This window comes from Pleurodeles waltl, chromosome 4_2, assembly GCF_031143425.1.
Source record: "Pleurodeles waltl isolate 20211129_DDA chromosome 4_2, aPleWal1.hap1.20221129, whole genome shotgun sequence".
Taxonomy (NCBI): Eukaryota; Metazoa; Chordata; class Amphibia; order Caudata; family Salamandridae; genus Pleurodeles; species Pleurodeles waltl.
Window position 1 is genome coordinate 170,029,276 of NC_090443.1, and position 22,541 is coordinate 170,051,816.

The following is a 22,541-nucleotide window of genomic DNA, read 5'->3' on the forward strand; positions in this document are numbered from 1 at the left end:
GTCAGTGTGTTTGACTGTGTCTACTGGGATCCTGCTGATCAGGACCCCAGTAGTTATGCTCTCTCCCTTCAATTATGGTTGTTGCATACTGGTAACCCAGTATTTCACCCACAATTGGCATACTGGTGCCCCCTTATAAGTTCCTAGTATTTGGTACTCAGGTACTCAGGGCATTAGGGTTCCAGGGGATCCCTATGGGCTACAGCATATCTTTTGTCACCCATAGGGAGCCCATGCCAAGGCTTCTACAGGACTGCCATTGCAGCCTGTGCAAAAGGGTGCATGCACCCTTTCACTGCCCTTTACACTGCACCAGGTCATTTATAAGTCACCCCTATAGCAGGCCCTCCAGCCCTGAGGGCAGGGTGCAGAGTACCTTTGTGTGAGGGCCCCCTTGCACTAACAGATGTGCCCCCATAACCTCCAGGACCATTTTCCTGGACTTCGTGAGTGCGGGGATGCCATTTTACGGTTGTACTGGACAAAGGTCACCACCTATGTCCAGCTACATAATGGTAACTCTGAACATAGACATGTTTGGTATCAAACATGTTGGAGTCATACCCCAAGGCTTTTGCAAGCATTGGTTGTATGATTCCATGCACTCTGGAGGCTCTTTAGAGGACCCCCAATATTGCCATTCCAACCTTCTGAGGTTTTCCAGGCAGCCCCAGTTGCTGCCACCTCTCAGACCGGTTTCTGCCCTCCTGTTGCTGGAGCAGCTCAAGCCCAGGAAGGCTGAATAAAGGATTTCCTTTGGGAGAGGGGTGTTGCACCCTCTCCTTTTGGAAATGGGTGTTACAAACTTGGGATGGGTAGAGTCCCCAAGCCACTGGAAATGCTTTGAAGGGCATATTTAGTGCCTTCCTTGCATAATCCAGTGTACACCAGATCAGGGACCCCCAGTCTCTGCTCTGGCGTGAAACTGGACAAAGTAAAGGGGAGTGACCACTCCCCTGTCCATCACCACACCAGGGGTAGTGCTCAGAGCTCCTGCAGAGGATCCCTGGGTTTTGCCATCTTGGATTTGAAGTTGGCTGGGGACTCTGAGACCATCTGAGTGCCAGCAGGTGACGCTCCCCTGATAGGTGCTTACCTGTTTAGCTGACCAATCCCCCTTTCAGGGTTATTAGGGTCACTTCTTTGGGTGGTTCTTCAGATTCATATTGCAAGAGTCCAGCAGGAATCCTCTGCATCCTTTACTTCACCTTCTCACCAAAGAAACTGCATCTGGACCCTCCAGGAACTCTACAAACTGCAACAAAGAAGCAAAGATGACTTCTGTAACATTGTATCTTCAGCTCCTGCCAGCAACTGCAACTGTTTCCCAGTCGTGCATCCTCAGAGGACAGCTTGTCTTCAGCCTGTACCAGAAGAACAAAGGAATCTCTCTACAACAACAACCGGCTGCATGGGTTCCCAATCCTAACAAGTTGCATGGATCCTGCATCACGGGTGGTGGACTGAAGTGGTCTCGACGGCCCTCCTACTGTCCAACTTTGGTGGAGGTAAGAGCTTGCCTCCCCACCCAAGACAGTACCACCATGCACTGCATGTTTTGCAGTTGCCAAGGCTTGTTGGCATAATTCCACAAAGCTCTTCGTGCACCGTACAGCTCCAGCCCCGAGCACTCTACCCTGCGACGCACAGCTTCCTGAGGGGTTATCTGGCAGCGTGGGATCCTTTTTGTCATGCTGTGTGGGCCTCCTTTTGGACCTTCTCTGTCCCCGTGCTATGGGACTCCTGTGCACACCGCCTGGTCTTCTGTGGGCTTTGTGAGTTGCTGAGTGCCCCCTCTGACTCTCCCTCCTGGGTAGAGTACACCAGGTCCCTCCTGGTCCCAAGCAGCGCCGTTTTCCGCTAACCATAGGCTTTGCATGGGCCGAGGATTGTTGGCGGAATCCAACAACACAAACCAGACTGCAATCTTCCATCCGGCATGGGACATCATCTGCACCAACCAGGAACCCGGTGAAGTACTGACTGTTGTTCAGCACCTATTGTTCCTCTTTTGCACCTTCATCTGGGTTAGCAGGGGCTTGTGCTCTCTCTGGACTCTTCTGTGCTTCTTGGACTATGTCCCCTTCTTCCACAGGTCTTCAGGTCTAGGAATCCACTGTTGGTGTCTTGCAGTCTCTTCTGGCTCTTGCATATTCTTCTTTCTCGTGTTCTTGTGTGTTCTAGGAAAGTTACTGTGATTTACTCCTGCTTTCCTGGGCTCTGGGGTGGGTTCTACTATTTACCTTTCGTGTTTTCTAATACTCCCAGCGCCCCTCTACACACTACACTTGCCTAGGTGGGAAACCGACATTTGCATTCCACTTTCTTAGTATATGGTTTGTGTTCCCCCCAGGCCCATTTCTTACTATTGTGATTTTCACTAATTGTTTTGTAACTGTTTTTAAACCTGCTTCTGCATATTAGTGTATATAATTTGTGTATTACTTACCTCCTAAGGGAGTATAGTCTCTGTGGTACTTTTGGCATTTGTGTCACTAAAATAAAGTGCCTTTATTTTGTAACACTGAGTATTTTTGTTCATGTGTGAGTACTGTGTGATGACAGTGGTATTGCATGAGCTTTGCATGTCTCCTAGATAAGCCTTGGCTGCTCACTGGACCTGGTATAAGGTGCAAGTACCATATGTACCCATTACAAACCAGGCCAGCCTCCTACAGCCTGTGCACACATTTCCTAACACAGGCACATACTGACACTAGACCCACCCACTCCCTCACAGGCACCCTCACACATTCAATAACACACACCCCACACACACTTACAGACACATACCATTGCACACAAACACTACTACAACAACACACATGCAAACTGTCAGGGTAGTCAGAAGGAATCAGCCAAAGGTTCTCCATGTCATTGGTTCAGTAAGAAATGGCTGTGCACTAAAACAGAAAAGGCTTACCAGAGCTACAAAATTCCCCAGCTGGAGTCCAATGGTTCACAAAAGAAACCTTAAGATGGCCACCACGTACTAAGGACTTTCACGAGTTGTTTGCTGCTGAATTCTTGTGATGACACAGGGAGAAGGAATCGAAGATGCTTGCCAACATTTCTACCTTGCACATCACTGAGGAACTTACAAAGTTACTAAACCTGAATGACACCAACCTAAATGGAGTATGGTACACTTGTCACAGACCACTATCTACCATCAATTGTATGCTGTGCGCCATTTGTCATTGTCATTGCTGGGAATCATGTCAAGCCACTGTATGCATAAGATAAAGACATAACCAAACACACCTTCAGTATTTAACTCTGTCTGTCACTCCATCCACAGGTACTTCTGCTAGTGCCACCATGGAGAGGATACCAGAGACTGCCAGCCCTCCTCAGGATGAAGGCCCCAGTGAGGACAACACGCCTAGATGTATGGACACTGACAACCTACCTGTCCCATCAGGGACACCTGGTCAGTCTATGACACCCTGCCTCACCTTGCCTACATCAATCCCCCAACCCTGTGGCTTCTACATCCCAGCCAACCCTTTGTCCCCAAACCTGTGTCCCAAGGACTGTTCAAACTATTGTGTTCCCCCCACTAGAGGACCTGAGTCAACCCCTCACACTCCAGACAATGAAGGTCCTTCAAACACTGGGAGTGGGCACACCCTGCCAGGGGCACAGGCATATGGGAGCAGGAAGCATGGGAGGGAAGCAGTGGGCCATAAGATGGTGCCCCCAAGGGACTATACTGACCAGGAAACCAAATCCCAAGTCCTGGGAACATACCAACAATCTCAGGACAGGATGGGCCAGATCATCACCATGTTGGGGGAAAACCAAAGGCTGCATAGGAAATACCACCAGGAGGTCATACAGCAGTGGTAGGCACACAATATCACCAAGATCTCCATTGCAGGGGTGCTGAGGGACATCAGCACCACCCTGTGTGCTTCCTCCACCCACCAGCAGGCCCCTTCTGCTAGCAACCGAACATCTGAGCCATCCATATCAGCGTCAGTTACTGGAATGGAGGCCCTGCCAGGGGAATCACAGCTCTCAGACACTCCTCCCTCTGTAGCTGAAGAACCCCTCACAAACGTGGACGTCCATCCAGACATCGAGCTGGAGCAGATACCAAGACCCAGCCTATTGCCAGGAAGCGAACCTCACCTGATTTGTCTCCCTTGTGTGCCACTGATACACTGTTGATTGTTCAATGACATAACTCCATCTTCGCATTGGTACATGGACACTGGACCTGTGGAACCAACATCTGTACCACATACTCTGATGATTCCATCTACCATGACCTCACTCATCACCTGTTGGACATTGTATGCACCATAATTTTTCAGTCACAATTTTATTATATGCACAATAAACACCACGGAACACAGCTACTGAATATGTGTCGTCATTAAAACATCAACAAATTTCTTAATTGCTATATGTGATCCTCAGCAGGAGACACAGTACAACAGATATGTCCCAGGACAGATGTCAGAGTCAAAAATCAAGGGCCACACAAGAGTATAGCCAGTATTCCAACCTGCAAAAAGACAACGACAGAGAGTACTGTCAGGATGAAGGAATGGAGCCACACAAAGCAAAATGCAGCTCATAGATGTCAGGCCCAGACAAGTATACCTCCTAAGCAGGGGCCCCCAGATATTACCTATTTATCACCAATCACAGATTATCCTTAAAAAGTCAATGTAGCTGCCATCTGCAATGTACAACCCTCAAATCTCTAATTATTTAGCAATGGCTAATGTCTATGAATGCTTCAAGCCATAGGTAGCAGAGGTACATATTTCAATACCACAGTCAATGCGTGGAATGACATAAGAACAGGAGAATGCAGCAAACATAGCTCAATACTGGTCTGTACATTGGAGATGTGAATGTAGGAAACTGCAGTGAGTACACTTGTTAGTGCTGAGACACTTTAATTGTGCACCTTACATTCAATCAGTCAGCTCCCCAACAGATACAGGGACAGGACCACATTACATCCCCACTGATGAGTCAACTCAGGTGGACTATTGTCAGCAATTCATGTGGACATACAACACTTGCAAACCCACACTCACCATACCTGTATGTCACTGGAAGTACTGATTGATGAGCTCAGTCCTAGAGTCAGCTGCACCTTCCTTCTCTGCCTCCTAATCACTTGCCATGTCAGCATTACCACCCACTGGTCCTGCTGCCTCACCCTCATCACCTAGCAATGGTATCTGATGTCTCAGGGCTGGATTGTGGAGCATGCAGCAGGCTACTATTATCTGGCATACCTTTTTGGGCGAGTAGAGGAGGGCACCTCCAGATAGGTCCAGGCACCTCAATCTGGCCTTCAGGAGGCCAAATGTTCTTTTGATTACACTCCTTGTCGTCCCGTGGGCCTCATTGAAACAGAGTTCCTCTTCCATGGCAGGGTACCTCACTGGTGTCAACAGCCAGGGAAGGTTAGAATAGCCAGAGTCACCTGTGTTAAAAAATGTAGGACCAGTGAAATTACAGGTTCAGTGACAGGGAAGAATGTGATGACAGGGGCCATAACAGTGAAAGGCCTTCATATGCATACATACCAAGGAGCCAGGCTCACTCTGTGTAGAGTTGTGCCATCATGTGCAGGACATTGCTGTTTCTGAAAATGTAGGAGTCATGCACAGATCCTGGATACTTGGCTGTGACTTGTGAGATGTACTGGTTTGCCAGACACACCACTTGAACATTTATGGAGTGATAGTTCTTCCTGTTCCGATACATCTGTTCATTGACACTGGGAGGGATCAGGGCTAAATGGGCGCCATCAATGGCCCCTATCAAATGAGGGATGTGTCCCAGATCATAAACGTCCCCCTGCACATAGGCCAAATCTGCACATTGGGGGAACCTGATGTAGCTGTCCAGGTGTTTCAACAATGCACACAGTACATCCTTCAACACAAGACTGAACGTGGGCTGAGACATCCCTGCTGTCAAGCCCACTATATTTTGAAAGGAGCCTGTGGCAAGAATGTGTAGTACTGACAGGACTTGTACTATGGGAGGAATGCAATATGGATTGTGTATGGCTGATAAGAGATCAGGCTCCAACTGTGTACATAGATCCATGATGGTCTGCCGATTCAGGCAATAGGTCTGGATGACATGCCTGTCCTCCATGGTTACAAGGTCAACTAGGGAACGGTACACTGGTAGTTATCTCAATTTCCTCATAGCAGGATATCTAGGTAGAGAAGAGAGAATGTACATTGAGAAAAGCATTTGACAGATGTAAGCAGAACATGTCAAATAGCACACACCTTACACTGTAGGACATGTGTAGCACTGATGACACATACTAATATGGCCACCATTTGTCCCGCTGTGATGGCTTTGTATTGTGTGTAGGATATGGTTGTGTTTGGAACATGCATATATGTTGATAATTTGTCTATTGTTTGTATTGACATGTGTAATGGTGTTGTGTGCGCTTGTGTGGTTGTGTGTGCGTGTGTTTGTGTGGTGATTGGTTTGTCAGAACCGTTGTGTGTTGTGTTAGAGTGGTATGACATATGCTTCGTTGTATGGCTGTGAGATTGTGTGTATTGGACATCAGCTGTTATGTGTTGTATGTATGTAGTGTCATGCGGAGGTGTGTAATGTGTTAGCTTGCTGAAGCATTTGTGTTGTTGCAGTTATGGTGTAGTTGTGTGAAGCTGTGGTGTTGTGTATTGTTGTGCTGGACTGTGCCGGTGCTGTGTGTCTGCTGGTTGGTGTGTGCATTGTACTGTGTGTTGGCCGTTGTATGTTTGGTATGGTTGTGTGTGTGTGTATCTGAGTGTGTGTGTGTGTGCATGCGAACGGATGTGTGGTGTGTGTGTTCGCCATTGCCTGCCGTCCAGGTGCGTGTCCAGGTGCGTGTACTTTCCCTACAGTGTCAGGCAGTTGTGTGTACTCACAGTTGTTGTCGCTGTCACTGGTTCTGGAGTCGTGCGAGCAGGAGCAGTGGGAGGACATGAGGTTCAGGTTCCATGGTGGCTCCAGACAGGTATGTGTTCCACAAGGTGAGTGTCTCCTTTTATAGTGATGGTTTCCACCAGGGTTTTCGTGGTGGTGCGCCACATCAGAAACCTTGGCGGTGTGCAGCCTCGTAATATGTCTGGCCTGAAGGTGGCTACTACTGTATGTGACAGCATGACCGCACTGGCGGTATAGGCGGTGGTTTGGCTGTCTTCTGTTGGGAAGATCGTCATGGTCATAATTTGGCAGATTTCTCCACTGGCCTGTTGGCGGTATGATCGCCGTCACCAACATGGCGATCCTCGTACCGCCAAACTCGTAATGACCCCCAAAGTGCCCCAGTGATTCTTGTTGCGCACGCAGTCTTCGGGTGATCCATAAAGTGGGGGCTGAGAAAAACGGGGTAAAAAAAGTTGTGTTTCCCATGTTAATTCCCATAGGACCTTTGGACACGACTACAGCCCGAACCGCTGGACAGAATTACACCAAATTTAGCATAGAACTAGCTTTTGGTATACAGATTACGCTTTTGCTTATTTGGTGTAAATATGTCCAGTAGTTTAGGAGAAATAAAGGAAATCCAAATGTGTATATCAGTAGTCGCGTCAGCTTTGCGAATAATAACATGCTTGTGCAGGAAAATACACAACTCTGATTGATGCCCAACACTTCAAACCAGGAAGTGTTTGCAGTCATCTTGGGACTCGATGTCAGCCGAGTCCCCCGAAAAAGTTTTTTTTTTTAAAGAAGAAGGATCAGGGTAGAATCACCCTGACCCCTCAGCTCTGGTGCTGGAGTGCCAGGGGGACCCTGCAGAGCTAAAACCACTTTAAAAAAAGAAACTCCCTCAAATTTGTGATTATGATGCTGCAAATTTGGGAAAAAATAAAGAATAAAAACAAGTGCGGTGTCCTGCACTTGTTTTTTTACAAGCCACCTGGTGGACCAGGTCCTGGGTGAATTTACATTTGCTGTGCAAGGATGAGAGGCAACCAGCCTCACCCCCGCAGCCCCATTGACTGCCACTTCCCCAAGGCACAAAATAAAATTACATGCAAGTTTGTAAGCGGCCTCCCTGCAGCTCTGGGGTTCACCACCTGCCTGGGGCATTATCAATATTTAATTTGGGGGACTGTGCAGCTCCCTGCAGCCCTAAGGACCATCTCCTCCCCAGTGCATTATAAATTTTCAATGCGGAGGGGACTGTCTTGTAACCACTGTAGCCTGGGGACCACCAACTCTTCATGGCATTATCAATATTCAATGTGGGGGGGTCGCATGAACCCCCTGTAGCCCCAGGGACTGCCACCTCCCCAAGGCATTATTAAATGAGAATGCTAGGTGGGGTGCCGGGCCATCCTGCAGCGCTGGCGACCACCACCTCCCGGGGGCTATTTGCATGTTGAGGAAAGACACTGATGGCCCTGTGGACCGCCACCCTAGGGCCAGCTCCTCCTATGTTCCAGGGTGCCCATCCCCCAGGACATGGCTGTTTGCTCTCACTTGTCAGGAGCTTTGACAACTCCCGCCTAGTCAGAACAGACACTTTCAGAAAGTGAGAGCTGTCAAACAGCTTTTACTTGCAGAAATTGAAGTTTTCATCTGTTTCCTTGCATGCAAATAGATGAAAATATTGGTCCTGCAAGCAGGGAGCTGCTATTTAAAGCAGCTACCTGCTTGTGGGAGCAATGCCAGCTCCTGCAGTTTGCGGGAGGCAGCTAGGACCATGGGAGCCTTGAAGCTCCCCCCGTGATCCTATCACTCTCTCTCTCATCCATCCCATAATGGGATGGAAGAGAGGGAGAGAGATTGTCATTGAAGTGGCCTCTTGATGCAATGACTTCAAATCGTCGATCTAGCAAGATGTCTGGTACGAATGTTATAGTTACGTTTGGATGCAGGGTGGAACAGACTTATTTTTGCCCTAATGGTCAAGGTCTTGTGCTGTCATTTGGTAGGCTGAAGTTTCAAATCCTAGTATCGCTTGGCAGTTTGTTTGTTTATTCACTAGTGTTTTGACTATTAAACCTTCCTAGTGATGGAACATTCATGTTTCTTTCCTCTCACAGGCATGGGTTGAATGTCATAGGTATGGCTGGAAACCGCTGAGTAATGGAGTCAGCTGTGGTGTAATGGTTAAGGAAGCAAACCCTCACATTGAAGGTTGAGGGTTTATTCTAGGTGTAGCTGAGGTCTTTTCCCTTCTTTAATTTATTTTAAATTTCAGATGTTAAAGGTTCATACTGAAAGGTGATCTCACACGTTTTAAATGATAAATTCACTTTTTTTTTAATTCGCTCTAAAAATATTTCATTCTATGTATTGTATTCATCAAAGCCTAAATCGCTCCCTGTCTCTGAATCTCTCATTTATGCTTTCTTTCAGGGTTGGGTGGTTGGGGGTTTGGCCACAAAGCCTGTTGGTTAGATTAACGTATACTAATGAAAATTACTTTATGCTAAGAAAAGCATAGAAATTCACTGAAAAAACAAAGGTTACAGGGATGTTATAGTTAGGAAACAGAATTAAAAACACCATGGGGTAATTAGCAGTGCATGGCATTCGCCATGCAGTGCTAATTACCCAAAAAATTACGGCACTCATGACGTCTTTGATAACATCATTGATAATATCAATTTAATATTTGCAGTAACATTTTTGACAAAAAAACTGCATGGCGAGAACGCAAGTAATAGTTACCTGAGAGCTTGAGTTAATGTTAGTTGAGATAACTGTAACTATAACCGAGTAAATTCAGAACCTAACTATAGCGTGTATATATATATATATATGTATATATATATATATATATATATATATTTATATTTATATTTATATAATGGCCATCCCCAGCTATGCATGGCTCAAGTAACTATAACTCGAGTCCTAAGGTAGCTATAACTCGCGCCCCCATCATGCACAGTTTTTTTGTCAAATATTACATTGATAATAGCAATAATGTTATAAGATGTCATGAGTGCCATGATTTTTGGGGTGATTAGCAGTGCATAGCGAGGGCGCGATTTATAGTTATACACAGTTGGGGTTGGCCAACCGCTATAATCCCTCAACCCCGCACTACGCACGGTTTTGGTCATGTGCGGTGGGGCTTAGACGCAGGGCCTGGCCTGTGGCCAGTTACTGCAGCCAACCCCTATAACAATCCAACCCTGCATTACCCCTCCTTCTCAGGCTGATTTCCCCTAGTGCCAAGCATAAAGTATTTCATTTTTGGGAAGGGAGGGGGCTGCTGCTTGCCCCCCAGGCCTTGGGGATCCCATCCCAAGGGGCCTGGCCTAAACATTACATTTTTTGGGGGGAGGGAAGCCACATGCCCTCCTGGCCATTCTCACTCTGGGGATCCCATTTCCCAGAGCCCAGCCTGAATATTATTTTTGGGGGGGGGGGTGAGGTACCGTGCGGCCACCCTCCCTGGGCCGATCTTTGCCCTGGGGACCCCATCCCACGGGCCCCAGTCGTGTGACCTGGGTGCTTCCCAGTACACCCAGTATGAATGTTGGGGACCGTGGGAGGAGCCTGAAAATCCTTTGCGTCTGCAGATATACAAATTTGGATTTCCTTAAATTTCTCAAAAACTTCTGAACAGATTTACACCAAATAATAAAAAAGGCTCCTTCTGAACTAAGAGCTACCTTTCTGCAAAATTCGGTGTAATTCCATCCAGTGATTTTTGTGCTATCACTGTTTAATTTTTCCTATGGGGATTGACATTGAAAATGATCTAAATTCCCCTCCCCCACTTTATCACAGCCCCTGCTTGACGGATCAGCCCGAAACTTTCCAGACAGCAGTTCACGTGACTGTTGAATGTGTTTGAAAAGTTCTGTGAAGATTCGTCAAGCAGCGGCAAAGATACAGGCGAGCAAAAACAGCTTTTTCTATAGAAACTAGGTAATAACTATACCTAGTGGCGTCTGCCACTAGGTTTTATATATATATATATATATATATGTATAAATCAAACCCAGTTAAAAAAGGTGATCACCGGACGGCTGCACAATGTATGTATATGTATATATATATATATATATATATATATATATATATATATATATATATATATATATATATATATATATACACATCTATATATATATATATATATTCCACTAAGAGACACTAGGAAGATGTTGATAATATTCATGAATATTTTTATTTACAGTTCTGCATTTACTCCAAACAAGTCAGTATCAGTAATGTGATGACCAAATGAACAGGCAAGCGAGAGGAACCCAGAAGAACAGAATATTGGCAGTCTCTTCTTTTTTCTCTCCCCATCCCCTTTCCTGCCTTAGAGCACTCCTTAATATCTAGACATATTTGTAGAGATTTAGAGGCTTGTGGGAAGAGCTTTGGGATTTAGGCATCATTCTGCCCCTGCGAAATCTGGGTAACTGATAGAACCTGACACACAAACAATACCACACACTATCACACAGTATCACCTCCACACATCCAGTGACACACACTCATGCACACACCTCTGTACATTCTCTTAGACATACAGGGACACACACAAGTACATCAACAGACATACCCTTACACAAACACTACAACTTCACACCCACTCAATCACCAACATACACCTCTACACATACAGTGGCATACATGCACACCACACCCACACAGACACACACCCTCACTCACACACACACTCACAGACAATCCCAGATTTTCAGTCATACACACTAGCCCAAATACACATTTACTTGCACAAACACACTACACACACAGTCACACACAGCCATACACCTGCTTACATTTAGTCATACACACAGACACACAACACCTACAAGCTCACACATATCCTCACACACTCAGAAGTTTCATACTCACCTCAGTTACTCTGCCACACACAAACACAAACTTCCTCATGATCCTTACACACACCCTTAGCCACATTTTCACTAACACACACACACACAAAGACGCAGACATACACAGATATGAAACATTATTAGTTACAAACAGTAACACGTTAATAAACAACATGGAATTTCTGTATCCTTGAACCTAAAAATGTAATTCTGAAAAGAACCATTTTTTTGTTTTTATGAATATTTTTGTTGTGTTTTTCTGTTGCTTTTCAATAACAGGGGTAACAAAATAGAAAAAGGGCACTTGAACATGGAGATTGTAAAGTCCCAAAAAAAAGTTACAACATTGTGATCTTGCACAGAATTTATGAGTGATAGTAGTGATTGCTCCCCATACCGATCACCTGGTTGCAGTCAGAGCAGACTGTGACGGTCTTTCGCAGTTTTGGCACATAGAAATGTAGTCCATGATTGATACTTGGTGACATCGTATTTTCTGGTGCTAAAGGTTGTCTTGCAGTTGAGGTTGAAGCCTCAACAACATCCCGCTCTTTCAAAGCTCTACCGAAGTGCTTTGTGTGGATGGTATACATGTACTTCCATATGCATAATGTTCTATGTGAGTATTTCTTTCCAGTACCTCGGGACAACCGCTTATCACAAATAGTGCACTGTATTGTTTTTGTCACCACCATTTTTTCTCTAGAAGGAATTAAGAAAAACCACCAATGGATTCCTTTTTCTTGGGTGGTTCCCCGCCCTCTTCCTCCTCCTGGTAATTCTGTTCTTTCAGATCCATTTGCAACCCTTTCTGTTGAAGAACGCTATAACAAATGTCAAAACAATTCACTAAGTAAAAGAGTTGAATGGTTTTCCACCTTAGTGCCACACCCAAATGACCAAGGCAGGGTGAGAACTTCCTTCCAATAAGGTGGAGACTGTTTACAACCATTCAGAAATGTTCTTTGGGTGTGACATTGGATTGGTGGTTGATTTTAAAAAACAAAGCCAAAACCACAAATGGACACATGATATTGTAGTTTCCTGTGACTAATAGTTAACCTTTTTTTCTGAATATGCAGTCATTAAACCTCTTATATAAAGAACTCTGCATTAACTAAAAATAATGGATTCACCACAAAAAACAGAACCTAAAGTTGAAGTGCATACCGACCACATGGCCAGGTATTTTAGTTAGACAACTAGAACTTTCTTTAATAAATAAAACAAGACCAAAACAACAAAAATCCAATCAGTAGAACCAGAGATACTCAACTTGAAATATTTGAGTGAAAATAGCACCAAAAAGCACAAAGCACCAACTGTGGATATCTGGTTGCGTTGGACCAGGACAAAGTCACAAAGTCAGCCCGACTACAATGGAGTGCAAGCCAGCTACGGAGACCCATTTCGGCCCGCTGAACATGGTACTCTAAATCCTGCTTTGCGGAGCACTGCCAAGATCGGCATTGATGATGAGTGACGCAACCAAAGTGGTGCGTCGGTCCTGAGATGCGGCAAGGCTGAAATACAAAGGCCTGCATTGTTATTGAGGATGCCAGTGATGGGGCTTGTGATGGGGGTCTGGCATCAAGTATGTGGCATGCAGTTGGGGTGATGTGTTGGTTCTGAGGAGCTGCAATACAGAGTCTAGCATCGTAATTGAGGCTGCTGTCAATGAGGGATGCAGGGCTTGCACCAAGGTTGTATCACGTAGTTGGAGCAATGCAGCAGTTCAAAAGAACTTCAATGTGGGTCTTGCATCAGGTCCAATCCCTGCAGCAGTGTCAATGCACCAGGTCTGCTCAGGTTTGTGCCATGCAGCAGAAGAGATGCGTTGATTAGCTGGGTCCATAGAGGCTGGCATAGCACCTTAAGCCCACATCCAAGGGTCCAGGACCTGGGTGGCACCACATGGCAGCGTAGACTCACAAGTGAAAGAGTCCAGGTGTTGATGCAACGTTGTTGAAAGCCTATTGTGTCCCGGGGGCCTCACATCAGAAAGCAAGGCAACTAGTCTTTGGAGTCTCTCTAGTTTTTGGGTTCAAGAAATGCAGGTTGAGTCCTTTCTCATCTAAGCAAGATGTCCTTCAGAGCATTGGTCCAGCAGAGTGGCAGTCCCTTCAGCCTCACAGCAGTCCGTCTTACTGGCAGAGTATCCACAGGTCCAGACGTGAACTGAAGTGGTGGTGTCTGAGGTCCAGTATTTATGCAGAGGTGTTCCTTTGAAGTGGGGAGAAGCTTCTAAAGGCTTGCTTATGAAACACACAGGTGCCCTGCCTTCCTGGCCCTGTCTCCAGTCTAGCTACACAGGGGATGCAGCCCTTCATGTGGAGACAGGACACAGCCTGCTGAAGTATAAGTGGGGCTGGACTCAGCTCCTATCTCCCATCATGCCAATGATGGGCAATGCACTCACACCTAAGCCTCCCATTGTGTGTGGCTGTCTAGGAGGAATACACAAAGCCCAACTGTCACCCATGCCCAGAAATGTGACCCAGAGGCAGGCAACTGGCATTTTCAGAATTGTAATTTAAAATCTGACTTCGCGATAAGTTAGGATCTATATTGTAATTACTAGAGACACCAAACATGAAGAAGTTATCTGTTCCATTTGGAAATTACTCTTATAGAATGTTATCCTATGGGAGAAGAAGGCCTTGCAGTAGTGAAAAACAAATTTAAGAGTTTTTCAGTACCAGGACATGTAAAACTTAAAAGTGCATGTTCTAACTTTTAAATACACTGCTGCACCCTGCCCTTGGGGCTGATCAGGGCCTACATTATTGTTGACATATGTTTTAAAAAGGAACGTTTGGGCCTGGCAATGGTTTATTTTGTCAGGTCCAAATGGCAGTTTAAAACTGCACACACGCAAACTACAATGGCATCCATAAAATGCTACTTAGGTTGGAGGCTCAATCGGTGCAGGCCCAGTGATACCATGTGATTTACAAGCATTGAGCACAGGTATTGCCACTTTTACTAGGGATTCACAAGTAAATTAAATACGCCATTTGGTTATAAGCCAATCCAACATGCTTTAAGGAGAGAGCACAAGCACTTTAGCACTCATTAGCAGTGTTAAAGTACACAAAGAGTCTAAGGTCAGAACAAACAGGAATTCTGAAGGCAAAAAGTTTGTGGAAAACCACGCAGAGGATACCAGATCTAATACTACGTGACGATACAACTGTTAGTGTTTTTTTAATGTAAAGAAAAAGTAGAATGATTGCTATTTTTTTTCAAAGAAATAACCCTTTTATTTTTTATAAACAACTCAGACAAATTTGCTGCACTAGTTAAGTGCATAGCACATTCTATAATTATATCTTATAATTAAAAAAACTTGAAATTCACTAAAACGGATCAAAAGTAATTATTGTAGTTAGGTGTACATAGATATTTATTTTAATCTTAAACAAATAAACAACAAAAAAATCAATGAAATGAACTATAGCTTGAGGTCGGCATTCACTGCTTATGAGCTTACAAATTACATCACTCATGACATGTTTGATGACATCAGTGATGTCATCAATGATAACATCCCTTATGACATCATCTGCAATACTGCTACCAGAATAAGAGTATTAAAGACTACATCAATTTGTCAAAAAAAAAAAACCTTCCAGTACACGGAAACAAAGGTGTCAATTGAGGCTCCAGTTCCTAAGCACACTCTGCTACATGTAAGGTTTGTCTTCAACTAACCTGGAAAGAGAAAGTATGGGCCAGATGTAGGAAGTTCTTTTGCATTTCTTAACAGTCCAAATCAGTATTTCAGATCATTAAGAAATGCAAAACGCCCCTTTCTTAAGTACCAAGGCCCTTAAAGAATTGCAAATTGCAATTTCTACCTTTGTGAAATTGCAATTTGTTATTCCTAGTATAGGAAACGCAAATAGGGATTTCCTATTTGTGATTCCTAACCTGATATACAAAACATTTCCCAAGTGCGACTTGGGCATTCAGGAGATGCAATTAACAGGTGCAATTTTAAAAAATCACCCCCAAGTGCTTTTTTTGAATTGCAATAGAGCACACACATGCCCATTAGGCATATGTGTGCTCTACAGGTGCACCCTTATTTTTGGGGTGCACAAAGAGGGGCCTTTTGCCCTTTATCATCCCTGGTTTTGCATTTCCTAAATAGTGATTTCTTAATAAGAAGTCACTATTTAGGAAATGCTATGGGATTTCTTATATACCGATTTCCTAATAGCGATTTCTACTTTGTAGGAATCGCTATTAGGAAATTGGTATTTTAGGTCATTGCATTTTGCATTTCTTAAATAGCAATTTCTATGAAGTCGCTAGTTAAGAAATGTAAAATTGCATTTTGTACATCTGGCCCTAAGAAAATTCCAGTTTGCATTTCTTAACGGTCCGAAATAGCGATTCGGACCATTAACAAATACAAACAGACTTTGTACATGTGGCCCATAATCACAGTTATATTTTGCACACCTGATGATTGCTCTGTGCACTGTGCAGAGAGGCCAAAGATTGGAAGAGGCCTGCATTCCAAACCCATCATATTCTACTGACAGGCACTGTGATGTTAGCCAGAACTCTACAGCTCTGAGTAGTGGCCCACTCACAACCTCAATTCACACAGCTGTGTAGGAGTGACTCTGTTAGCGTGTCTGACCTTATTTGGTTTCTGCTCAATGGACCTTTTGACTGCGTTTAGAGTAGTTCCTGCCATAAGACTCCGTTCCATTATCAATCAATAGCGATAGCAATAAATAACATCAATAATCCTGGGAGTCAGTAACTTCCACGCCCCATGACCCGTTGGCAATGAATAACCACACCTTTATGTAAAAGTTAAAATGTTTATTTCCCTATATTAACAATGTTAATATCACGTAACTTAGTCTCAAAAACAAATTATACACATACAGAAAGACTACTGGCGGACCGAATCTTCTAAAGAATCTCAATTTAATCAAAGCGTGGATCACTACACATTTTAGAATTACAGTACAAATCAATAGCAAGAATAACTGCGCAATAGAGATAGCATACATTTAGATTCAGCAAAGAAAAGACATCAATTTTTATTGATATTTAGCAAGCATCTTCAGTGAGTCTCCTAACTCACCTTCTGATTAGAATAGCATGTTTGGGCTTCATGCAAAACAGTTTGGTCAACACAAATTTAGAAAAACATCTAACCATGACTCTATCAAAATTAGTGGTTGGTACCTAAAGACAGAAGCAAATAGCACGTTTACGTTTAGTCCAATGAAAGTAGAACCTCAAATCTAAGATATCACTAAACTGTCTTTCACCTGTCGATGATTGGCTCCTCTTCTCCTGTTCCCGTCATTGGGCTCGTCAGGTAACAACTTTGTATCGGCTTATACTCTAGTCAGTGCATCCATTGTTAGTTCCTGGGAACATCGTCTTTACACACACACTAAGTTTTACAAAGTATCAATAGCTAATACAACATATTCTAGCAAGCAATTCTCATGGGAAAGACGTTTAGCTACTAGCATTCGGTCAATGCAATTGAAGTTTACAAATATAATTCTCTAAGCAGCCATTTTATGATTCGTCTAAGCAATGCAACTTGACATGAGGCTGTGCAACTAGGCCCAAGACCTCGCTAATTTAAGGCCTATCATTAATAAAGCAAATACACAATACATAACCATTAATATGACATACTACTACATTATTCCAAACATGAGTTCGGGTTTTGTGGGGGCATGATTCCTGTATTCTGACATCTCTGTATGCGTCCTGTTATAGGAGTATACTTTGGCATTGTTTGTGTCTGCACTTGAGGCAGTAAGAGTGGAGTCGGATCTGTCTGAACCAATATTGTTTTCAGGAAAACATGTCCAGTTGGCACAATTAAGTTTGTTGCAGTTTCCAAGATGGGTACATCAGGGTAAATTCTCGGGACATTCAACCGTGGCAATGAGTTTTGAGCTGCCGTTGTAGGCAAATTAGGACTGCTCTGCATTGGGCTCTGTGTCAGGTTAAGATTAATCTCTACTGGACTTGTCATCATGTTAACGAGTGTCGGTGCTGAAGGGTTGACACTAGTGCTCAGACCGTTCTCATGTGCTGCATATGTGGGGGACGATTTCTCAGTGACTGTAAGATGAATTCATCATCATCTGACTCTTCATCAAGTGTTAAAGATCTCCTAGACTCCTTTCATCTCCACTCCCTACTCTCAGAGGGACTTCTGTTTGTCTTTGTGGTAGCTTTCCTTTCTTCTCTCTCGCTATCTGATATAATTGCAGGAAACAACTTAATTCCCTATAAAGTCTCGGTTCTCCAAAATTTCTGATCACTGTTCCATTTAGCCTCAGCTAGTGTCTTTTCTGCCTTTCTCATTCTCCTCTCAAACTTCTGTTGCTGTCTGGCTACTAATTCATTCCCAGGTTGCCAATGCCTTGAACTGTGCTGGTCTCGGAGGGGGTTTCAAATCATATATCACCCTCCTCATATTCTCTAAGCTGCTCAAATTAAATGTTCCATGGGCAGGAAATGGTAAACTCCCAGCTTTCTCTGTCACTTTGCACCATTGTTTCAGCCAAAGACATGGCGCAGCACCCTTTTCTTCAAATACACTGTAGGCATGTGTACCTTCTGGCAGTGCAATATCTCCTATACTCGTTGTAATATATTTATCTCCCCTTAGGGCACTCTTTAAGCGTTTGAAAAATGTAATTTCTGCAACCTTTATGTTATTCTAAACCAAACACTACACTTCGAAAACAAGAATATAGCCTGTGCAAGCCCTCCCACTTGCACCCTATCATTATCAAACACAGTACTGGCAGCATTATATGGGGTGAACCCCAGGAAGCTAATGTTCACAACCAATAACTCAGCGCAAGTTTAACTCCATATCTATATTTTGACGGTAGGCCCGTCTAGCATCAAAATATTGGACTTAAAGTAATTTTCTGGATGCATGAAACCATCTTTCGTCAATGAGATGCAAAGTAGGCATTCCCGTCCAAAAATGACTCTAAACCCCTAGCACCATATTTATCCACCTGAGCAAAAATAATGCATGGGTGGATGGGGGACCCAAACAATGATGTTAACCCCGATTTGCGTCAAATTGGGATGCCTGGGTCAGACCAGGCATTAAAATGAGGCCCACACACCACTACTTAAGGAAACCACACAGAAGCAACATTGGCAACCCACAGGACAAGATGGAAGTGTTACTGCTCCAGCTCAGGAGTCGCTGCAGAGGACAACAACTAAAACAGCAACCACCACCACTACTGCAGCAACCACAACCACCACTACCCCACCCACAAAGGCAATGCAGAAGACAGGAGAAGATATTCAGGAACGGGACAACCCTCCTTGGCCCCAGGGAAGAAGACTTCATTTGGACATACCAACTCAATTCGGCAAGCCATTCTACGCCTGCGGCACCACAATGGGCCTCAGATCCCAGCCAGCCTGCATATACCACATAATATACCACATGTCACAAAGCTGTCCTGCATCTGCTGGTAAGTGGCTCATCCCAGACAACGGGTGGACTGCTTGCTGGTGTGTCACAGCCGTCTTTCTCGGTCTCCCTGCTGAAGGTGTTAGACGCAATCATCTCTCTGACACCCCACCACATCTGCTTCCCAACACCCAGCAAATGGAGCAGAAGACAAAACAGGGATTTTACCAATTTGATGGCTTTCCGCATGTGCTGGGTGCAATGGACTGCACCCATGTCCGACTTGTCCCATCTGCAGCCACAGGTCATTTATACAGAAACCGGAGGCACAAACATTCCATAAATGTGCAGGCCATAGTGGACCACCGTGGACTAATTACAAACATTTTAGCCAAGTGTCCTGATAGCGTCCATGACACCTACATATTCAGACACAGCAGGATTAACAAACACTTCCAGGATGGCCAATATGGCAATGGTCTATTTGTGGGTAAGTCAACAAACCTAGCAATATACACAAAACACAACCCGCTAGGACACACAAGACATACACCACTCCAAAAACACATGGCCAGGGTTACACAGATGTGCAAGTAAGAATACATATGCATCATTCTGCAGTACAGCACAATCAGTGCACAGCACAAACACATACATCCACATGTATGAAACACACCCACAACTTGATAGGCAAGCCATGTGAAGGACAGGATGTCCACAAGCCACTACGAGTGTCCACAGGATGGCTACTACATACAGTTCACACACTCATTACACCAAATAAAGAATAGCACAGCAATGTCAATGGCATACACCATGCTTATGTAATGAAAGTCACACATAGCCACAGACCCCATAAATCATGCTGTGCAAGTATCGGCCTGAACAAACATCCAATGCCCGACAACTGGTGCCAATATCAACTACATCTCATCAACACATCCCTGACTTACCTATAGTGTCCATATACATCTGCCTGATGCTTTGGGACACACACATAGGAATAAAATATAATGGCCATCATATACCATGTGCCAGATTTGTGAGACGTGGCACCACAACTATTGTAGTGCCACCTCACATGCACCACTTACTGACCCACAACACCATCATGCCTGTACCGTAAACAATAAATGGCTCACCTTGGGGCAGAGTCACTCTTAGATAGTGCAGATCATGGATCCTACAGTGGGACCCTGTAGGAGTATTTAGGACGTCACTGACCTTACATGCTTCGTGCTAAGGGACACATTTGCAAAGTAGCTGAGCCCCATCCCATAGCATGCACTGTGCAAGTGTTGACAGTATAAATGCTGATTCATATATTGGAAGATAGTAAAGACACTGGTGGTAATGTTGATCATCCAGAAACAATGGGAAACACGCCCTTGGACACCTGATGGCTGGCACAAACGTCAGCTACCACTCAAGATCACTAAGGGACATATGTAAGAGCCCCTAGTGCCATTGTCATGGCCTGCACTGTATGTGCAAGTTGGCAGATGACCAGTCTTTTGTGATTTGAAGCTACATTGTAAATAGGGCCCCCTCCCATGCAGCACATTGTGTGGAAGGGGCGTGCAATGTGTGTTGCCGTAGGTGTGTCACCACAAGATACATAGCATGATGACGCTGACTCAGATGTAGGTGTCACCTAAAACCTGAGGCAGTGCCAACATAAAACACCACCCAAGGCATGGTGTTTGCAGGTTGCAATAAGGAAATTGACTGTTATTTGACCTCATATGAATGTGCCACCTATGCATGCTGCATACTACTGCACACACAGAAAGAGCTAATTGCCCATTAAAATAGTATATGTATAGGAAGGTGTCCCTTCCTGCACATATATAGCCACCTCCACAGGGCAGCCAACCAAGCACCCTGGTGCAAGGTTGGCAGTGTAGGTGCACAGTTGCATATAAGGTGCCAGCACAGGGGACAACAAAGCGTTGCCTTGTAACATATTACACATGGTGCATTCCTGCATAGTGAAAATGATGCAGCAGAGTGCTGACAATTTTTGAGCTGTGTTGTACACTGTCACTTACTCACTAAAATGGGCCTAAGTGTTGCACTTCATCTACTGTATACTGACACATGTCAAAATGGCTGGGATGTCCAGGCTTTGTAGGGCGCAACCATGTTGTCACTACATCTGACCCCATTGTGTTGCAAAGATGTGTTATGTTCCCTCTAGTGATAGCACACTGCTACAAAGATGCACTACACAACACATGGTACATACATACTGAGCATCAGTTAAGAATCCAAATTATATGTCCCAGGTGTAGGAGGCTGGACTGGCTTGTAGTGAGTACCAAGGGGTACTTGCACCTTGCACCAGGCCCAGTTATCCCTTATTAGTGTATAGGGTGTCTAGCAGCTTAGGCTGATAGATAATGGTAGCTTAGCAGAGCAGCTTGGGCTGAACTAGGAGACGGGTGAAGCTACTACAGTACCACTTAGTGTCATATGCACAATATCATAAGAAAACACAATACACAGTTGTACTAAAAATAAAGGTACTTTATTTTTATGACAATATGCCAAAGTATCTTAGAGTGTACCCTCAGTGAGAGGATAGGAAATATACACAAGATATATATACACAATAGCAAAAATATGCAGTATAGTCTTAGAAAACAGTGCAAACAATGTATAGTTACAATAGGATGCAATGGGGAAACATAGGGATAGGGGCAACACAAACCATATACTCCAAAAGTGGAATGCGAACCACGAATGGACCCCAAACCTATGTGACCTTGTAGAGGGTCGCTGGGACTATTAGAAAATAGTGAGAGTTAGAAAAATAACCCTCCCCAAGACCCTGAAAAGTGAGTGCAAAGTGCACTAAAGTTCCCCTAAGGATAAAGAAGTCGTGTTAGAGGAATAATGCAGGAAAGACACAAATCAACAATGCAACAACGCTGGATTTCCAATCTGGGGTACCTGTGGAACAAGGGGACCAAGTCCAAAAGTCACAAGCAAGTCGGAGATGGGCAGATGCCCAGGAAATGCCAGCTGCGGGTGCAAAGAAGCTTCTACTGGACAGAAGAAGCTGCGGTTTCTGCAGGAACGCAAAGGGCTAGAGACTTCCCCTTTGGAGGACGGATCCCTCTCGCCTTGTAGAGTCGTGCAGAAGTGTTTTCCCGCCGAAAGAACGCCAACAAGCCTTGCTAGCTGCAAATCGTGCGGTTAGCGTTTTTGGATGCTGCTGTGGCCCAGGAGGGACCAGGAGGTCGCAAATTGGACCAGAAGGTAGAGGGGACATCGAG